Source organism: Prionailurus bengalensis, chromosome D2 (assembly GCF_016509475.1).
Source record: "Prionailurus bengalensis isolate Pbe53 chromosome D2, Fcat_Pben_1.1_paternal_pri, whole genome shotgun sequence".
In the NCBI taxonomy this organism is placed as follows: domain Eukaryota; kingdom Metazoa; phylum Chordata; class Mammalia; order Carnivora; family Felidae; genus Prionailurus; species Prionailurus bengalensis.
Window position 1 is genome coordinate 26,617,031 of NC_057351.1, and position 21,378 is coordinate 26,638,408.

At 35.8% G+C, this 21,378-nt stretch overlaps 1 pseudogene; it reads left to right on the forward strand.

The window, feature by feature from the left end:
• The first annotated feature begins 279 nt into the window (after positions 1-279).
• LOC122492611 overlaps positions 280-21,378 on the forward strand; it is a 31,998-nt pseudogene continuing 10,899 nt past the window's right edge.

A 21,378-nucleotide genomic window follows, 5' to 3' on the forward strand; every position in this document is an offset into this window, starting at 1 on the left:
CACCTCCCAGGGACTGGGGTCTATACTTAGAGAGGTGTAGCTGGCTATCCTTGGGACAACACAGCCCCTTATCCAAAGTGTCAGTCAATCCACATGTTGACATGGTGTGGCACTTTGTAAAGCACAAGTACACTGGACCATGCTTTTTTTTTTCATTATTTATGCAATTGGGTAACTTTGGCAGCTGTGGGAGGACAGAGGTAAGATATTCAACTCTGGTCTAAACATTGGGTCACTGACATAGATGCAACCCACAATACCCCTCAGGATCTGGGCAACATGAAGTTAGTTGGCAACAGCAAGGTGTGTAGCAGCACAGAAGATGGGCCATCTAAGCAACATCAACAAAAACAGAGTGTCATTCCTCCTACTCTGAGGAAGTCTGGTCGATATCTTCTTCCACAGGAGTCACCAGTGCATGGATAAACCAGAAATCTGCCTCAAATAACAATAAAATAAAACAAAAACAAAACAGCACTGGTGTTGAAAAAGTGACAAGACCCTGAAATAAGCCTCTGCTAAATGTAGGAAATGACCAGAAAGATACTGGAAAACTGCCCCCAGAAGTGCAGCTCAAGTGATCCATCATTCCTCCTGCCCTAAGGGAGGACCTCACTTTGGCCGGTATGCAACCAGTCCCCTGAGTTTAGTCAGTATTTTGAATATTCCATCACCAAGGACATTTGGGTAAAGAGAGACGTGGAAACCACCAATAGACACAGATTAGGTTTTTGATGGCAGGACACGACACTGACACCAAGATAAATGACAGGCAGGACTCTATTATAGACATGTCCAAATGAGAAAATGGTGTCAGTCAGGGTCATACAGAGGGTGTGCCTGGGGGTGGGGTAAGAGAAAGGTGGAGCTGTAAGCGGCAGCTTATGTACAGTAAGTGGGGTGGGGTGGCTAGGTTTCTCTGCCTCTTCTGAATTGGTTTTTTTGAATAAATTTTCAGTTTCTGGGTGTCAAGGCTGTCCCTAGTCATCTGACACCTGGCCCTAGGTCAATGAGCTCAGGTACATAATGACCCAGAGTGTGAAAGCCTATGAATGCAGGTGGTTGGAGTGTGGACTTAACTAGAGAAACTGGCTGGCTTCTAGCTAGGACCTCAGAACTAGGTCAAAACATATTTAAAACAAACAAACAAACAAACAAAAAATTATATTACAGGCCTCATCCAGTCCTACTGAATCACAATCTGCATTTTGATATCTCCAGAAGATGCCAATGCACATTCAAGTTTTAGAAACATTGCTGTATACCATGCCTTTTCAGGAACAGTTGAAACACTGGAAGTATTTAACTTGGAAAAGAACAAGTTTGAGTTGGATACTGAAGAGTGAGTCAAACCACTTTAAAAATTTAAATATATAAGGGCTCTCATGATATGAAGGATCCCTTAGTAAAGAAGGGATATTAATGATCAGTTCAAAAACATAAATTTGTTAGGGTAAGATCATGGTTAACTGACTGTATTATTTGGTGACCCTGTCTATGGAAAAATTATACACCCTCATTCTGTTTAACTTATGGCCATATAACTTGTTCTGGCTAACGAGATGTGGAGGAAAAAGACATTTGTTATTTCTAAACTTTAAGAAGTAGTGAATATTTCACCATTTTTTTTCCTTCCTTGCTTCTGGGAGCATGGTTAGCATATGCCAAGATAGAACTTCTCACAACCTATGTACCTCAGGGAATGTCATAAGCAGTGTCTTGTCATCCTGCAATGGGTACATAGGGTGAACAAGAAATGTTTTCATTTTAAAGGCCTACTTTCCTCCCCTATTTTTAAGCCTCTGAAATTTGGACAGTATTTGCAATTGGTATAGTGTAAGTTAGGATGACCTGACTGATACAATGAGGAACTTTCTAAAACAAGAATTATACAAAAATGCAATGCACTTTCTTCAGAGGAATGAGAATAAGGCTGGGCAATCAATTAGATGTGGATTTAAATCTCAGCTCTTTTGTTCCCAGCGAATTACATGTATATGGTCGGGCATCTCATGGATAGTTGATAAATGTTATTTTCTCTCCATTAATGCAATAGTTTCCAAATAATCCTATGGAGTTCCATATTTCCAAAGTAGTGCCTGAGGGATCATAGCTCTGAGGGGATGCTAAAGGTACAGAGTTTCGGGTCTTCTGTCACCTATTTAATCAGTGTGACCCTACTTGAATATTTTTACATACCATAGTGGTATTTAAATTTAGCTGACTAAAAAATCCCTAAGGGAGCATAGAATGTAAACACTGCTACTCTAGAGAATTCCTTGTGAATGGAAATGTTCTAGGCATTTCAGGTGACTGTAGTTGAGCATAGCTAGAGTGGCCAGATGTCCTAGTTTTCCCAGAACAGGCCTGATTACTTCATTAGTAATCACTCCCTAATTTAATTTCAAAGGTTGCCCGGTTTGGATGATAAAATTATATGGCCACCCTAATAAAAAAGTTGAGTATAATGATATGAGTAGATGAGGAGGAGGACAACAAATAGTTAACATTAACATACAAGTTTACAATATACTACAGATTTATTTTTAAAAAGTGATTTTTGTGGACCCTGGGTGGATTGGTCAGATAAGCATCCGACTCTTGATTTTAGCTCACGGTCTGATTGAGCCCCTGGTGAAATGGAGTCCACGTTGGGCTCCACACTGGAAGGTTGGAGCCTGCTTGGGATTCTCCCTGTCCCTTTCTCTCTGCCTCCCACCACTTCCACGTGATCTCTCTCTCTCTCTCTCTCTCAAAATACACTTAAAAAAAATTAAAATGTGATTTATTTTAAAAAAGCAATTCTTTTCTATCTGATGAATAAGTGGGCTAGATGTACTTTAAAACGTTTCAAACTTGGAGATTCTCTCATATTATACATATTAGAAATAACCTAGAATAATCCAATCTCTTTAGAGGATGAAGCAATTCATTGCTAAAAATAACACATTTTGATAACACCAAATAAGCAGAAGCCCTGAGAGACATGAAAATTTCAACTGGACATCATTTTCATACTTGAAAGTACTACTTGGTTCTAAAAGAAGATGTGTCTTACAAGGTTGCAGGATTTCATCAAGGTCCAATATCTTTAGAGTTGCAGAAGAGAGTCAATTACATAAGAGCAACAGAAACAATATCCTAACAAAGAGCCAGAGCCATCAGGCACTAAACACGGGTCCCAAATCTAAGGGGCATGTTTAACTTCACCGCTTCCATCTTTTTGTGATGGAGTCACCAACAATTTTAAATAGCGTTCATATGTATCCTTAGTATTGCAGTCAAGGGTTCAGCTTCATCCTAACCAATAGTTCTAGTTCTTAAATACTCAGGAAATCAAAAGGGCAGTTCCAAAAATATTGCTTTAGGAAAGCAGCCCTCCAAGTTGTGTAGGTTGGTATAATTGCGGTGTCAGTGGTAAGCATTTAAAATTTTATGAAAGTTTAGAATCACACAAAATGTAATTGACTCTATATTATTATATCAGATTAGAAAATCTAAGCTTGTACATTTATATTGATATTTTGACTGTTTAGGACAATGTGATCTTTAGAAAAATGTTTTCGATATGTAACTCCAATTTCAAATGTAGAAGCGGGAGCTTAGATTTCAAGTTAAAGTCTTGCTAAATTTAAAATCAATGTTGGAGTGTTTAAGGTAACTTTGAATCACTCCATTAAAGACCTAATGTATTGCAATTTTAAGGATCACCTAAGTGTTTGCCAACCAAATAATGGAGGAAGTTAGAAAGGAAATCAAGTATTTCAAAGTATCTGATTAGTAGAGGGACTATATGTAGAACCTATCATAGTTTGTTTAAGTAACTCACATTGCCACTTAAATCCTGTGGCTATTATAAATGGAATTTAGAAAATTCATTCTTTTGTAAGCAGCTTTGTTAGTGGAAGAAAAGGCAATAATCAAAAGTAGTTCAAGAGATATCAGTGTGCATTCTTCTAAGTAGCCATGCATCAATTTTGTTTCCTGATAACTTCCAGTCTTACTTTACAGGTGTAAAAATAATGGCATGTGGCCCACATAATAAAGTTTAAGTATTTAAATATCATCATAAAATTGACAGAATAGTAGCCTCTTGTGAGCAATAGGGATTTGGGAATAAATCTAATCTTCTCCATGTAGAACATTATCTCTATATTTTATTAATGGAAATAGACAATTTTCAAGGATTTTCAAATCATAAATGCAACCCAGTATGAAAAGTCTAAAGCTCAGACCTTGAGTTTTTATCCAACGGAAAGTTTAATCATGAAATCAATATTTTTTGAACAAAAATTCTGGTGAGCTGTGTGTGCCTGGGGAGAATATTTTCATGGCTCAGTGATGCTACTTAGTAAGTGAAAATCATTGAGGCATAACCAGAGAAAGAAATTTGTGAAATAAAACATTCAGCTGTTTTTACAAGATATTGGGCAATGCAAATTATTTTGTCTAACCACAGTGATTTTTTAAAGCTTGCTGATGCCTATATAATGGCCCATCAGGGCACTATAACTCATAGTAGTGTGCTTTTCATTCCCTTGAGTTTATTGGTACCTAATGCTCCATTGTAAGTCATTCTGCATCACCATTGCATAAGCTTAAAGTTCTTAGAAGAAGAGATTTGGGGTGGAGAATAATAGTGCATCATTTTCTCTTCTCTCCTCTTCTCTTCTCTTCTTTCTTTTCTCTTCTCTTCTCTTTCCTTCTTTCTCTTTTTTCAAAGAGGAAGAGACTAAAAGAAGTTGCTCTGTGTGGGGTCATATAAGCACCTACAAAGCACTGGGGAATCTATGGGGAAAGAATGGGAAATGTAACCAACACTTTCCCATCCGCCATAAAGCTGTACAGTGATGACTCATTTGGTTGTGCTCAATGTACTTGAATGGTGATTTCCTTAATTCTAGAAAACTAAACAGAGCAAGCAACAGAAAGATGTTTCTTTCCTTGTAAGAGTGAAAATGATGAGGTTAAAAAAATGAAGGAATGAATATGAATATAAGTAAGCAATATAAATGTAAATGTAAATAATAAATATAAATATAAATAAATATAAATACAAAAAATACAAATATAAATATAAGGGGAAGTCTGGTGAGACAAGATGCAACTTACACAGGGGAAGAAAAAATAATTAAAAATTTGGTTGATGCTTTCTACATAAATCAATGGGTATGCTGATCTGTCACAAGCTTCATTCATCTTTTTGTTTTGGGGTTTTCTCTTTTCTCTAATTGTCCTCACTGTCGATGAATTCATGGTTTAGGTTTCACTGGTGGGGAAGTAGCACAAACATGTGATGTAACTCACCAGAAACAGAATCTGCATCAAGTCCCCCAGCAGTGTGTGTTATCATTATCTCATAGAACCTAAGCCCAATTCACTTCTTTTCAAATACAGCTGGTTAATCTAAGTGTGATGGACAGGGGTGTGAGCCACCCAGATCTCCTGCAGAAAGGACAGCAACCTGTCCCTAGTGACCTCAAGGATATATCAAAAACAGGAGGAACCAGAAAACCAGGTAAGCAGAGGCACAGAGACAATATTTTTGAATAATCAGAGGCAATAGAAATATAATGTATTAAGATGACTTAAGAGTCTTTCTCAAGTCTATGTGAAAAACGAAACAAAACAAACAAACAAACAAATAGAAACCTTAATTTTGACCTTGTGACCCACAAGTATTTGGAGAACTGCTCACAAGTACGTATACTGTTTTCTCATTTTTCATATAGAATTCCCTGTACGTAACAAACTTCAGAGCAGTTCTTCAAAGCAAGCTGAAAGACTGTCTCCCAGGCTGTAGTCCTCAGTAAGACAAGGAATAAAGCATTTACTCACCTACTTTGCCATTGACTTTCTTTCAGTCCACACTCCTGAAAACACAAAGACTTACCCAAAACAAACATTCTAAAATGCAAAGATCCTCATAGCTTGGTAGGCTAGAAATCTTTGCAAATGTTTGGAGGGCAGGAAAGTTTCCCTAGAATCATTTTAACACCCCCTTAGGAGGCCACTCATTCTATTTTTTTTAAGTTTATTTTTACTTATTTTGAGATACAGAGCAAGCTGGGTGGAGCAGAGAGAGAGAGAGAGAGAGAGAGAGAGAGGAAGAATATCAATCAGGCTCTGTGCTGTTAGCACAGAACCCAATGTGGGGCTCAAACCACAAGATCATGAGCTGAGCACAAGTCAAGAGTCCAATCCTTAACTGACTGAGCTACCCAGGTACCCCACTGTTCATTCTTTATCAACCATTTTATCAATACAAACAGAAAGAAAACATCAAATAAATCCCTATGAAAAGACAAATGGCTCATTTTTGATAATATATATAATTATTTTAAAACCAACAATGTGTCAGATACTTTATTAACTTATGTATATTCATTATCACTAATCCATTCATGGATCAATCTGTAACTTTATATAGATAAGGAAACTGAGGCTCAAAAGAAAATGAATGAATGAAGAATATAGCAAAGGAAAGACATAAGCCAAAATATATATCTGAATTCCAAAGCCTATGATTCTGGCTTTTGGGCAAGGGGTGGGGGAATAGGATAAAATTAGAGAAGTCGAAATAATGCTGATACAATTACTCGTTTACCCAGTGGCTGAGAGCAGAGGTAGGCTAGAAAGAAGGAGAAATGAAGTTTAGAGGCCTAAAAGAATTTCACAACTGTTTTCCTTCGAAGTTGCCGCAACCAATGTCAAAACTCCATCAAATTACTTTTGCGTGAAGTTTGACATAAAATAATATAAATAAAATATTTTAAATTGGGCTCCCTATTTATAAACTAAAACTTTTAAAAATGTAAGGAAAGATTAATATAGTCCTATCAAGACCTTTGATAATCACTGACTAAACGTATGAATAGAAGCTCAGCATTATCACATATTTTTGTGAGTCTCTGGAAAATACCACGTGAAACACAAAGGCACATTACCTTGATAGCTTTTATTATTTACATGCAGTCAAGGTTTTCATGTATCTAATGATAAACTCCTAAAGGCAACACACAACAGGATGGTTACCTTGGCAACTGAGCCTGGCCAACCACAGAAACATTTTAATAAGGCAGCCGCACCATCAGGGATAAAACAGTCCCAGTTTGACAGGGGAGTAAAATTGGCACACTGAACCTGAACGGGGCAGGAACACACATAACATGGGCACAAGCAGATGCTGTAATATGATGTGTTCTAAAATTCCACTTGCAACAAAAATCATTACTGCTCAAAAGCTACACTAGTTACTGAGGAAAGCTTAATATTCTGCTGTGCACTGAGTTCTCCAAGGTTGAGATTTTGGTCTGCCAAAATCTTTAACATCATCCTGGATGGTCTCAGTCAATTGAGTCTAAGCACACAGATGATATTTTGAATGGGGCTTGCAAGGACACTGAAAAAATTGGTACTGTGCTCCATGAATGCCTTTGAAATAAATAGATTTAGAGATAACTCTAAATGATCTAGAGATAACTCTAAAAGATCAAAGCTTGGGATACCTGGGTGGCTCAGTTGATTAAGCATCTGACTCTTGATTTCAGCTCAGGTTCATGATCTCATGGTCATGAGACCAAGCCCTGCATCAGGCTCTTCTGCACTGGGCATGCAGCCTGCTTAACATTCTCTCTCTTCCTCTCCTCCTGCCCCTCTCCTGTTTCCATGTGCTCTCATGAGCTTTCTCTCTCTCTCTCTCTCTCTCTCTCTCTCTCTCTTTCAAAAATAAAAAAAAATAAAGGGTCAAAGCTTAATGCGCTGATCTCACCTATTAAGTAAGTAGGTGTGGAGCACTACTGGGAAGTGAGAACTGTGCTCTTCCTCAGTCCCTTCAAGCATATCACAGGGGCATTTCCAACACTCTTCCTTTGTAAGTCTGAGTTTTAGTTGATGGTCTTCTGAGAAAGCTAATTGGAATGTTATTTTTTATAGACCTGACTAATACCCTATAAATTCGCTTTGGCACCATAGGATAAGGTAATTCAATACATAGGTAATACGCCAAACAGAGGAACCCAAATCCTACACTATCATTTCAGTATGTACAGGCAGCTGGGTTGCAAACACCACATTGTAATTAACATATTCACTCAAAAATATTTCAACTGTTTAGGCTGAATGAATATGTGCATAATATCCTCCAAAAAATGTGCTCTATATTCCTTGCATTGAATCAGTGGGCCCTGTTAGAGGTAGTGAGACTTCCAGTGTGTTCTCTGACCTAACTCCCAAGGCTGCATTGGGTACCCATTTTCCACCTGCTTAAAGAACCCTATAAATAATACTATTTATCACATTATTTTGAATTTTTGTATGCTGGCTCGTGTCTTCTTTTAACTGAAAACTCTTGGAGAATAGTAATCCTATTTGTATAAACGTATATCCCCAGGACTTTATCGGTATCTGGCTCAGCATAAGTGTAAAGTAAATGTATTTTGACTGAATCAGAAAAATAGGAGAGAACACATGTGAATATAATTCTCCTTGCTAGTGGAACCCCTGTTGACTTCTGATCTTTCCCGGGATGCAGTTTCCTCACACAGTCACTTGGTAACTTGGGTTTTCCTGATTTACATGGAAATAAATGCAGAGTGAGAGGACAGCTACTATTTCCCCCCTCTTTGTTAGATTAGACTTACTCTGCATTATCGGTTATCTAGTCTTACCTGCTGGAATTTTTCCCTGCCTGAGTACCCCAGATATAAATCTCAGCGTTAAGACCTTACTTTTCAATGTGTCACATATACTGGTGTCTCCTCGTGCTCCCTGTCGACTGGCTGCTTCCCTAAGAAGCAGCTGACTAAGCCCACTTAGGCTGTCTAATCATAGCCCCTGAACTGTGTCTGCCTCCAGAGCTGTTTAACAAATTATTAACATGATGAACAAGGGTTTTGCTTTTTACATTTTGTGCATTGTCTTTTTGCCAGGAAATGCCTAAATATTACATTTTGCCCTCATGAAAAGCCAATCACATGTAAATGAGATCATACAGTATTTGTTGGTCTGTGACTGGCTTATTTCACTTCTATTGCTCTCCAAGTTCATCCATGTTACCACAGGCTCCTAATGCTATAATCCGTATGAGCGTGCAAGATGTCTCCCTGAGATAGTGATTTCATTTTACTTGGATATATACTTCACTGTGGGCTGAATGTTTATTTCCTCCCCCAAATACACATGTTGAGATCCTAGCCATTAGCGTGATGATATTTGGAGGTGGGATCACTGGGGGTAATAAGGTCATGAGCATGGGGCACTCATGAATGGGATTAGTGGCTTTATAAAAGAGACCCTTAGCTCCTTCATTTTATGTGAGGATAAATCGAGAGGAGTGCTACCTGGAAGAAGTCACTCCATAATGGCATCCATCCTGATCTCAGACTTCTGGCTTCTGGGATTGTAAGAAATAAACGCTGTTTGTAAATCATCCAGTTGGTGACATTTTGTTATAGCAGCCCAAACAGACGGAGACATACACAGAAGTGGGATTGATGTGTCATATGATAGCTCTATTTTCATTTTTTGAGAAACCCCCGTACTGTTTTCCATCATGGCTGTGCCACTTTCATTCCCCCCGACAGTGTGTAAGGATTCCCTTTCCTCTACCTCCTCACCAACACCTGTCATTTTTTTTTTTTTTTGTCTTTTGATAGTAGCCATTCTAACAGATGTGAGGTGATATCACATTTTGGTGTCAGTTTTGCATTTCCCTCATGATTGGCGATACTGGGTACCTTTTCACAGACCTGCTGGCCATCTTTATGTCTTCTTTGGAAAAATGTTTATTCAGGTCTTTTTCCCACTCATAGAAGCAGAGAGTAGAATAGGCACTGCCAAGGGTTTGGGGTGGGGAAAATAGTGAAATATTGGTCAAAGATTACAAGTTCAGATACGCAAGGTGAATAAGTTCTGGAGATCGAACGCACAGTGTAGTGACTATAGTTAATGATATTGAACTGTACACCTGAAATTTGCAGAATAAGAGAATAAATCTTAATTCTTCTCACCAAAGGAAACAAAGCTAACTTTGTAAAAAGTATATGAAATGGTGGATATTTAATTTGATTGTGGTGATCAGTTCACATTATATATGTATGCCAAACATTGTATCGAAACATCATGTGTGCACCTTAAATGCGCACAAATTTGTTCATCAATTATACCTCAGTAAAACAGGGGCAACAGGCCTGCCAATCATCTGTTCGAAAACAGAGTGTATAGGCTCACTATTCCATCTTGATCTTTTAAATTTTTTTCAGAGAGTAATATTTACCTGAAAGATATCATTCAATCTTTACATTAAAGTTGTTGCACATAAGATTAATATTATATCTATTTTTCAGGTAAACAAACTGAGACTGAATGGAAGTTGTGTGTGATCTAGAACTACATAGAGTCTGGACAAAAACCCAGGTTTGCTTTCTCTCTGAGAGTCCTCCAGGCTCTGCAAATAATATCCCATCTCAGAAAAAGAACTTAACATGTTTACGAATTCCATTTGAGTCACAAGAAATGTTGTATTATTCATATTGTTCTTAAAAGGAATGTTATGATAATTTGAGAGGATTTAAATATAGTGGTGAAAACTTAGGTGCACGATAAGAAACAAAAAGACTTTTGTATATAATTTGTCAAGCTATTGTGTTGTGGAAAAGTAGAAAAGGCTTTCAGGAATATTTATTTTTTTTAAAATGTGGCATATATAACTTTGTCCCTGTTGTATATGGCATGGTTTGTATGTGGGAAAGGCCTCCTATTAGACATCTAATAGCTCATTTGGGGGCCACTGTTATATTAGAAGAGCTTATCTTTATATTTTTATCCATTGTCTCATTTCCCTTAGAAATCTGTGCAGTTTCCTTTCCAGGAAAAATATAATCTGATTGGATGAGCTAAGAAGCTATTTCATAATAAGCTTCTTGATAGATAGACTTAATAAACATTTATTTAGACTTACATCATAAAGACCAAACAAATGTCATATTTTTAGAAAAAAATACAAGATGACCTTTTGAAACAAGGCTAACAATCTCCTACCAAGATGCCTAAGCGATATAGCTAATGTTACATCTCATTTGTCATGATTTACAGCCACACAAATGACATTTATATTTGAAAAGGTCAGGATGGATGATGTTATTGCTCAGTAAGAGTAACACCCACTACAATTTAAATTAGATATTTTACAATTGCATTACTGGAAATTTTTAATGGCTGCTGGGGACAATTGATGATACTTGCATCTGAAATTTCCCCATTTGAAAATTATCACGGCAGTGTGCAATTATCTGTGATCGAGAGTGGTGAAGATGTTAGGTCTCAGAACTTTTCTTCTGGGTCGTATCTTGGGTCTACATAAAAATCTCTTTGGGTCCACCTCTGCAGAACTTGCATGGCCCGTGCTTTAAGTGTGTGTCTTAACTTTTAAAGTATCATCACAAACTCGTCTTCCAGTCGATTGTTAAAAATTTAGGATCGATGGTGGGCAAACTTTTCCTGTAAAGCACTAGTTAGTACATTTCGTACGTTTTGTGTAATTCATCTCTAGAGTTGTACTGTGAAATACACAAACAAATGTGTGTCTGTGTTCCAGGAGAACTTTATTTGCAAAACCAATGGTGGCTGCATGATCTGTGTTCTGACTCCTGATGGACTATCAGAGTTCTACAGTTTTGATACATAAAAGTTATTCTGAAATCTTAATGTGCAAATTTCCAAATAATCTACCATGAACAAAATTATTCTTAGGGCTTTTTTTTTTTTTTTTAAGGAAAGACAGTCCCTCGTTCCTCTTTACCCAAGCTTTTTCTGAAGAGCATAGTATTTCTGTGAAATATCGTTAAGTAGTTTTATGGTAAGTTTGTGATAGTTTCATGGTGAATTTGGGAAATATCGAATTAAAAAAGCATAACAGGTTTCTCTGGAGGAGAATGTGCAGGAACTTTTAATATAACGAAATGGACCATAGAGCAAAAGGAGAAAGGAAAATTTTTTTAAAACTTATCTGGTGTGTGAGCCTTTTTCTTTTTTTGTTTTTAACAAAACATTTTTCACTGAATCATCAGTGGGACACAGTTTTCAAGAAAATTAACTTCAGTTTAATTTGTGAGGGAGTAGGTAGTAATTTAATTATTTAAAATGTTACCTTAAGATTTTTTGGCTGATGTTTCTTTATAGAATTGGCAATTATCCATGTTAGTTCATAAGAAAATTGTGAGGTAACTCACGATATCTGTCATATAAATCTTTGCCTTTAAAGAAGGTTTGGAAATAAGAGAAAATAAAAGAATTGAAAGGAAAATTGACATTGTTGTCTTCATACTAATGATAACTTCACAAGTAAAAGCACCCTACTGGTTCAAAGGACCCCTCACAATTACACTTCCATGTTATAATGTTTGGGGACATTTAGGTAATGGAATCTCTTTATACCTTTTTCATTGCAGCCTGTTAGTGAAAACAATTTTAATAATATTAAAAATAATGTGATTTAATGAAAGTATACCCAGAAATATTTAAGTAAATTTTTCTTTTGTTAACTCAATCTCTAAACTTTTAATTTTTTAAAAATGTCATTTTTATTAACAACACAGTAAAAAATAGATGTTGACAAGGATGTGAAGAAAGGGGAATCCTCTTACACTGTTGATGGGAAAGCAAACTGGTGCAGCCGCTCTGGAAAACAGTATGGAGGTTTCTCAAAAAGTTAAAAGTAGAACTACCCGGTGACCCAGTAATTACACTACTAGGTTTTTTTTTTTAAATATATGAAATTTATTGTCTAATTGGTTTCCATACAACACCCAGTGCTCATCCCAACAGGTGCCTCAATACCCATCACCCACCTTCCCCTCCCTCCCACCCCCATCAGCCCTCAGTTTATTCTCAGTTTTTAAGAGTCTCTTATGCTTTGGTTCTCTCCCACTCTAACCTCTTTTTTTTCCTTCCCCTTCCCCATGGACTTCTGTTAAGTTTCTCAGAATCCACATAAGAGTGAAAACATATGGTGTCTGTCTTTCTCTGTATGGCTTATTTCACTTAGCATCACACTCTCCAGTTCCATCCACGTTGCTACAAAGGGCCATATTTCATTCTTTCTCATTGCCACGTAGTACTCCATTGTGTATATAAACCACAATTTCTTTATCCATTCATCAGTTGATGGACATTTAGGCTCTTTCCATCATTTGGCTATTGTTGAGAGTGCTGCTATGAACATTGGGGTACAAGTGCCCCTATGCATCAGTACTCCTGTATCCCTTGGGTAAATTCCTAGCATGCACTACTAGGTATTTATCCAAGGGATACAGGTGTTCTGTTTAAAGGGGCATATTAAGTACATATTAAGTATAACCAAAGGTCCTAAAAAATTGAAAAAATTAACGAACTTGAGAAAAAATATGATTGCACTTTCTTACAAATGATTCTTTCATATCTCTTGTCCACCACCCATCACACACTGTCAGCTTCTTTCTTCCTTGCTGGTGATTATAGCATAATGCTATCATATTCCATATTATGCACAAATTATATGTTCATGTTCAAATGGCTCTTTACTTATACATACTTACTTTTTTTAGTTCTGCTGATATTTTTTATTTGTAATAATTGTTTGACTTATTTTTTGTTTAGGATGAGATGTATTCTATTTTTCCATAAAATTAATAAAAGTATATTTCTATTAATGATTTTTATTCAATATATTTCTATTAATGGCCTTTATCCATTGGCAGAAGAAAATATCAGAATCGTTGGACTGAGGGATAGATGTGATATGTTTCGTTTTTATCAGTGTTTGTCAAATATTCCTAGTTAAATTGAAAAGTCTAAAATGCGGCTCTTACATCTTCCCAAAGACATAGTATTATGCTGGGTATTTGGTAGACTGATGAGATGAATCCTCCTCAAGGAACAGCTCATGAGGCTTTCCTGGGGATCACAATTCTTGAGGAATTTCATTTAGAAAAAAACAATCTCAATGAAAAGGCTTCTTTATAATGAAGCATTGTTGGAAATTACAGCAACAGAAACAATGTGCAGAATGCACAAGGACTTGACTTTAAGTTCTCGCCATTGTGGTTATACTAGTGATATCACCATTCTCAATTTAGTTAACTTTCCCAAGCCTCATTTAGCTAATCTTCTAAACGATAATAATAGGACCAATTTTTCAATATCACTGAGAAACTTAAGTGAGACAATGAAATTACACAGGTAGAGGAAAAATGTGGCATGTTTCTATGTCCCAGATGGACAAAACAAGCACAAGTCAACAAATAAATACATGAAAAAATTAACTAGTAAATAAATAGCAAAGTGTCAAAGACCTTAGAAGAGAGAAAATTGTCTTTAACTAATGGATGTCAATAAAGAAGGAGGTGGTGTAAGAAGTGGGTATCCCTTACTGACTGTTTTAAATAGAAAACAATGGAATATATATCAAGTATAAAAGAAAATATCTGAATAAATGCAGGTGGGCATGTGATAGGTAGAGAGAAAGACACATTAAGGAAGAGAAATTAGGTATGTATGGCAAATCAGGAGAGAGTGTTTTGAAGAAAGTTGTAAAGGTAAATTTACATAGATCTGAGCTGATCATGCTATCATAATTATTTTAAATTTCATTTAATAACGATAAAAACTGGATGGTATCAGCTTCTAGTAGCAGAAGCTCTAGGATATCATGATTAACTGGATGTGCATTAAAAGAAGGTAAAATTGGGGCACCTGAATGGCTCAGTCGGTTGAGCATCTGACTTTGGCTCAGGTCATGATCCTATGGTTTGCGGGTTCAAGCCCCACGTCGGACTCTGTGCTGACAGCTCAGAGCCTGGACCCTGCTTCAGATTCTGTGTCTCCCTCTCTCTCTCTACCCCTCCCCTGCTCATGCTCTCTCTCTCTCTCTGTCTCTATTTCTCTCTCAAAAATAAATACTAAAAAGCATTAATTTTTTTTTAAAAGAAGGTAAAATTGGAGTAAAGTTTTCTTCAGTGTTGCCTGGGATATATGTGATAGTAATAACAGAAAAGGGAGAACAGTAAGAGGTGCAGATTTTAGTCCCAGAACTGGAAAAATAAAGATTAATATAGAATAGCATAAATATATGTATGAAACCAAATAGTTTAAAAACACATAGAAATGGTGTAAAGTCATATATTGGGACTTGCTTATTTTTGAATTGGCTAAGATCCTTTAATTATAAACACATTTTGTAATTTCAAGTTTATTTACCCAATGAGATAGCATTTAAAAAGCAAAATAAAGCCTTGGTTAGTTGACCCAAGTGATGTGTGATGGTAATCCACTGTGTGGAATGGCTGACTCCACCGTATTCTGTTTTGTTAATTACAATAAGATAAGAGCAGCTTTTAAATTTCTGTCTCTGAAAGAAGTTAAACAATCACAAAACTGTACAGATGAATTCTCAATCATTCAGTCCAAATTCTTTATTTCACAGATGCCCAGATGACTTACTGAAGGAATCAGAGCATGCTCTCCAAAATGTGAGTTGATAATCTTTTCAAAACATGATTTAAAACTATTTCATTTTCTTGTAGAAAACATCACAGTATATGGTGATAAAGTGCATAAAATCTGTTAGCATTAAGAGAATTCAGAAATCCTTCCTACCTCCCCAGTGATCCCTTAGGCAGGTTTTCAATGCTATACCCAGGGTTTATGAAGTTTATGCACTTACTAAAAGACTGAAGTTATGAATGTGTCAGTCTCTCAAAAAAAAAAAAAAAAGCATCAGTCTCTCTTTAGAGAGTAAAAATCCAAGAAAGAAAATTGGGAAGAATCTTAATGATAAAAACAACAGTGTATATTATTACTGTATGCAAAATATATATGCAAAAATGAAAAAAAAAGAAAAAAAATCTGAGTTATCAAATAAACTCCATGGCAAAAAAAAAACCCACAAAAAAAACAAAAAACAACATGCTCACACATACACGCACAAAACAAACAACAACAACAAAAAAAACCCCTGTTAACCTGATTTTAAAATGGGCAAGGAATTTGAATAGGTATTTCTCCATAGAAAACAAACAGGTATAAAAAAATCTGCTCAACATAATCATCCAGGAAATGGATATCAAAACCACAATGAGATATCACCTCACCCTGTTAGGAGGGCTACTATCAAACAAAAAAACATGAAAGACAAGTGTGCACTAGAATGTAAGGAAATTGGAATCCTCTACACCTTATTGGTAGGAATCCAAAATGGTATAGTCACTAAGGAAAACAATATGGAGCTTCCTCAAAAAAATAAAAAATAAAGCTACCATATGATTCAATAATCCTACTTCTGGGCATTTATCCAAACAATTTAAAGAGATATTAGCACTTCCATGTTCACTGTAGTACTATTCACAATGGCCAAGATGTGGAAACAACCTAAATATCCATCGATGGATGAAAGGAGAAAGAAAATGCAGCATATACCTATAATAGAACATTATTCAACCTAAAAAAGTAAAAAGGAAATCCTACCATTGTGACAGTATGGAGCCATCTTGAAAACATTATGTTAGGGGCACCTGGGTGGCTCAGGTCATGATCTCGCGGTTTGTGGGTTTGAGTCTTACATAGAGCTCTGTGCTGACAACTCAGAGCCTGGAGGCTGCTTCAGATTCTATGTCTCCCCCTCTCTCTGCCCCTCCCTGACTCATGCTCAGTCTCTGTTTCTCAAAAATAAATAAACATTGAAAGAAAAAAAAAAGAAAACATTATGCTAGGTGAAATCAGCCAGTCTTAGAAAGAAAAATAATGTGGATTCCCCTTGTAAGAGGTATCTACCATAGGCAAATGCATAGACTCAAATAGTGTGATGTTAGTTACCAGAGGTGGGGGGAGGGGGATGTGGGAAGTTGCTAATGACAGGTATACAGTTTCAGTTATAACAAGATAAATCAACTCTAAAGATCTTCTGTACAACATTGTACCTACAGTCAATAACACTTATTGTATACTTAAAAATGTGGTAAAGGGCAGGGGCACCTGTGTGGCTCAGTCAAACATCTGACTTTGGCTCAGGTTATAATCTCATGGTTTGTGGGTTTGAGAATGGCATCCTGCTCTCTGCTGTCAGCATAGGGTCCACCTGGAATCCTGTCCCCCTCTTTCTCTGCCCCTCCCCCATTCTTGCTCTCTCTCTGAATAAATAAACATTAAAAAGAAAAGATTTATAAAATGTGCTAAAAGGGCAGATCTCATGTTAAATGTTCTTACCAAAATGAAATTAAAAAAATTAAAAAGGAGTTACCAAATAAATATCTCCATTTTGCAATGAATACTATGTAGAACGTTCACTCTCTTAAAATGGCTAAAATTTGGAGCTATTTAAATGTACTTAAAAAATAAAATGATGCGTAAGAGTAGATCCAAAATTTTCAGTGTAATACCAGCAATGATAAGTAAAATATGTTATCTGTTATACAATGTCAAATATTTCTTCTAGCTTCATGTTTATCAAATTTTTTTCAATTCATGTCCTTGGAAATATATAGACATTTTATTACTAACCTCAATTTTATATTGAAACAATAACCTATTTAAAATTCCATACAGTTTTGAGGTGCCTGGGTGACTCAATCAGTGTGTGTCTGACTCTTGATTTCAGCTCGGGTCATGCTCTCATGGTGGTGAGATTGAGCCCCACATTCAGCTCTGAGTCGGGCTCTGCAGTGGGCATGAATCCTGCCTAAGATTCTCCCTCTCAATCTCTCTCTGCCCCTCCCCCATCTCTCTTTCTCTTTCAAAATAAATAAACTTAAAAAAAATTCTTTACTGTTTTCCAAAGTGGCTATAACAACTTACATTCCTATCAACAGCGCATGAGGGTTCCTTTTTTCCAAATCCTCACCGACACTTATTATTTCTTTTCATTCTGGTTTTAGTCATGCTTACAGATATAAAGTGATATTTCATTGTGGTTTTGATTTGCATTTCTATGATGATTAATAATGTTGAGCATCTTTTCATGTGTCTGTTTGGCCATCTGCATATCTTCTCTGGAAAAATGTCCATCAGGTCCTCTGCTCATTTTTTAATCATATTTGTGTGTGTGTGTGTGTGTGTGTGTGTTGAGTTGTATAAGTTCTTTATGTATTTTGGATATTAACGCCTCACCAGATACATCATTTGCAAATATCTTCTCCCATTCAGCAGGTTGCCTTTATGTTTTGCTGATAGTTTCCTTTGTTATGCAAAAGCTTTTAACTTTGACATAGTCCCACGAGTTTATTTTTGTTTTTGTTTCTCTTGCCTCAGGAGACATATCCAGAAAAACGTTGCTATAGCCAATGTCAGGGAAATTACTGCCTGTATTCTTTTCTAAGATTTCCGGTTACAAAATGAACACAACACAAGAATAAAAGGCACAGCACAAGGAATATGGGCAGTGATAATATCATAGCATTGTATGGTGACAGATGGTAGCTGCACTTGTGATGACCATAGCTTAATGTATAGAGAAGTTGAATCACTATATCGCACACCTGAAACTAACATAACATTGTGTTTCAATGATACTCAGATAAGAAAAATAAATAAATAAAATTCCTTAAATATTATTTTCTTTCCAACCAAATATTCATTCCTCTCTGGATCTTTTCTGCACTTGAGATATATGGATATAACTATGTAGGAGAAGATTTCCTCAGGGATGAAATTCACTGACTTAGTTGATGGGACAATAACTAAATTAAAGAAAACCTCAGGATATAAGGTAATTTACAAAATTCAATGATATTTCTGTGGGTCAGCAGCAAAAATTGAGATGATATACCATTATTGGAAAATAATTTAAAAAATGTTTAACATAAGATACTCAGGAACAAATTTAATAAAGAATATTCAGTATTCCTACACTAAGAAAAACAAAATATTACTAAAAGAATTTGAAGAAGATCCAAATAAAATATACACACATAATATGTTCAGTGATTAGAAGACTCAAGGATTTGAGAGATGCATTCTCCTCAGTAAGGATACAAAGAAAGTGCCATCAAAATCCCAGTGGTTGTGTAAAGGTACACGTGTGTGTTGGTGTGCGTGCACTTGCACACATCTAAAAATTTGGGCGGTAATTAAAAAACGCACTTGGAAATGCAAAGGATATAAAATAGGGAAGAGTAAAGATGGAGAACTTAAACTACTTTACTTCAAGACATAGAGTAATTAAAAACATGTGATCAAAAGAACAGAACATAAAGAAATAGACCCACACATATGTAGTCATTTAATCTTCAACAAAGGCACAAATGTCATTAAATATTTAATGTTTAGTATTTTCAATACATGACGCTGAACAACTGGATATATATCTATGGAAAGACACTAAGCTTGACCCCTGCCTAACACCATGCTCAAAAACAACAGCAACAGCAACAAACACTTGGAATATATTGTAGACCTAAAAGAAAAGTAAATTACATTGAAATTTAAATCTACTCCTCAAAAATACTATAAAAAAGAAAAAGAGCAAGTCACAGACTAGGAAAATACATTAATAGTTCATATACCAAACAATAGAATTTTAAACATAATATATAAATAACTCCAATAACTCAATAGTAAAATCAACAAGCTTTCAGACGACTGAAAAAGACTTGAGAAGACATTTCATTGAAGATTTATGAATATCCAATAAGCTCTTTGAAGTAAGCTTAACATAATTTGTAATCAGAGAAGTGGAGATTTCAAACACTTTGATATATCACTAAAAACTCACTGCATGGGCTACATTTAGGAAGATTGACAATATCAGGTATTGGTGAGGATGTGAAACATTTAAGACTCTCTTGCATTGCTGCTCAAACTATAAAATGGTACAAACACTTTGGAAATGAAGTTTGGCAAGTTGTGCATAGCTAAAGCACTTATCATGGGAGCTACCAATTCCACGCCTAGGTGTTTTCCCAAGAGAAAGAAAGTATTTTTCATACAAGTATTTCATGTGAATTTCAATAAATCTTTATTTACAATAACCATTAGTTGGGAATAGAAATGTTTATCGTCAACAATATTTTAAAAGAATGTCAGATACTCTCATCACTGATGAACACCAAAGACATCAGTCTAGATAAAATGTGGTTAGGTGGTTGCCTATAGTATAAAATGGTTGAGAGATTGTAAAATGCTGCAGTGGAGCTTTCTGGAATGATGGAATGGTTATAATGTCAAATGGAATAGTGGTTAAGCGTTTCATTTGTCAAAACTCATCAGATTATACATTTAAAATAGTGTGCAATTTTATAGGTATAAATTATATCCATACAAATGCTAGAGAAAATATAAATTGAATGCTGTATTACTTTTATATAAAGAAGGTTTTATAATTATGAGTTAAAATTTAGATATCAAAAAGAAAGAAGTGATAATTTGGACTTAGTGATGCTGAAAAAAAGCATTGCAGACAGGAGCATCATAAGCAAATAAAATAATAACTAAAGAAAAATAATTAAATTTGTAATAGTTAATAACTTTTTGTCTATGTATCCACTTATCCATTCATCACTTTCTATCATCTACTTAAAATAGTTATAAATGTTACATACATGTAATCAGAGTGGTCACAAATAAATATAAGTGAAGTGGCTCCTGATCACATAAAAGATGCTCAACTGTACTTGAAAAGAATTTCAAAATAAACTATGAAGAGATATGTATGTATCACATTGGCAGAAATCACAAAACTTGAAAACATATTTATGTTCCTATGGAGAATAGACACTCTACAGATTGCTGTGAGGAATGCAAAATCACACAGCACCCATGAAAATGAATCACACAGTACCTAATAAAATTACCTATACATTCAAGCTTTGATACAGTGATCCCACATACAAGAAATCTCTCCTGTAGATATACCCAGAAAAAGTTGGAAAGACTTTTCCAGAAAGCTCTCCATTGTAGTTTTTCTGTGCTACCAAAAAGACCACAAGTAGCATAAATGTTTGCCAGTAAGAAACAGTGTAAACATAGTGCTATCCAAATTCTATGGAGTAATCTCCAAAATATATTGTAAGAAAACCAAAGAGGTGTGCCTGGGTGGCTCAGTCGGTTAGATGTCCAACTTTGGCTCAGATCATGATCTCATGGTTCATGGGTTTGAGCCCCATGGGTTTGGGCTGACAGCTCAGAGCCTGGAGTCTGCTTCAGATTCTGTGTCTTCCTCTCTGCTTCTCCCCTACTGACGCTCTCTCTCTCTCTCTCTCTCAAAAATAACATTAAAAAAAATTAAAAGAAATATTGTGCCCATGGTTATTAAAAAAAAGAGAAAGGAAAAAAATAGGAAAAACAGTAGAAGCCAAAGAGAGCCTATATTTCTCTAACTATACCTTAATTTGTGAAGTTGACTTTATAACT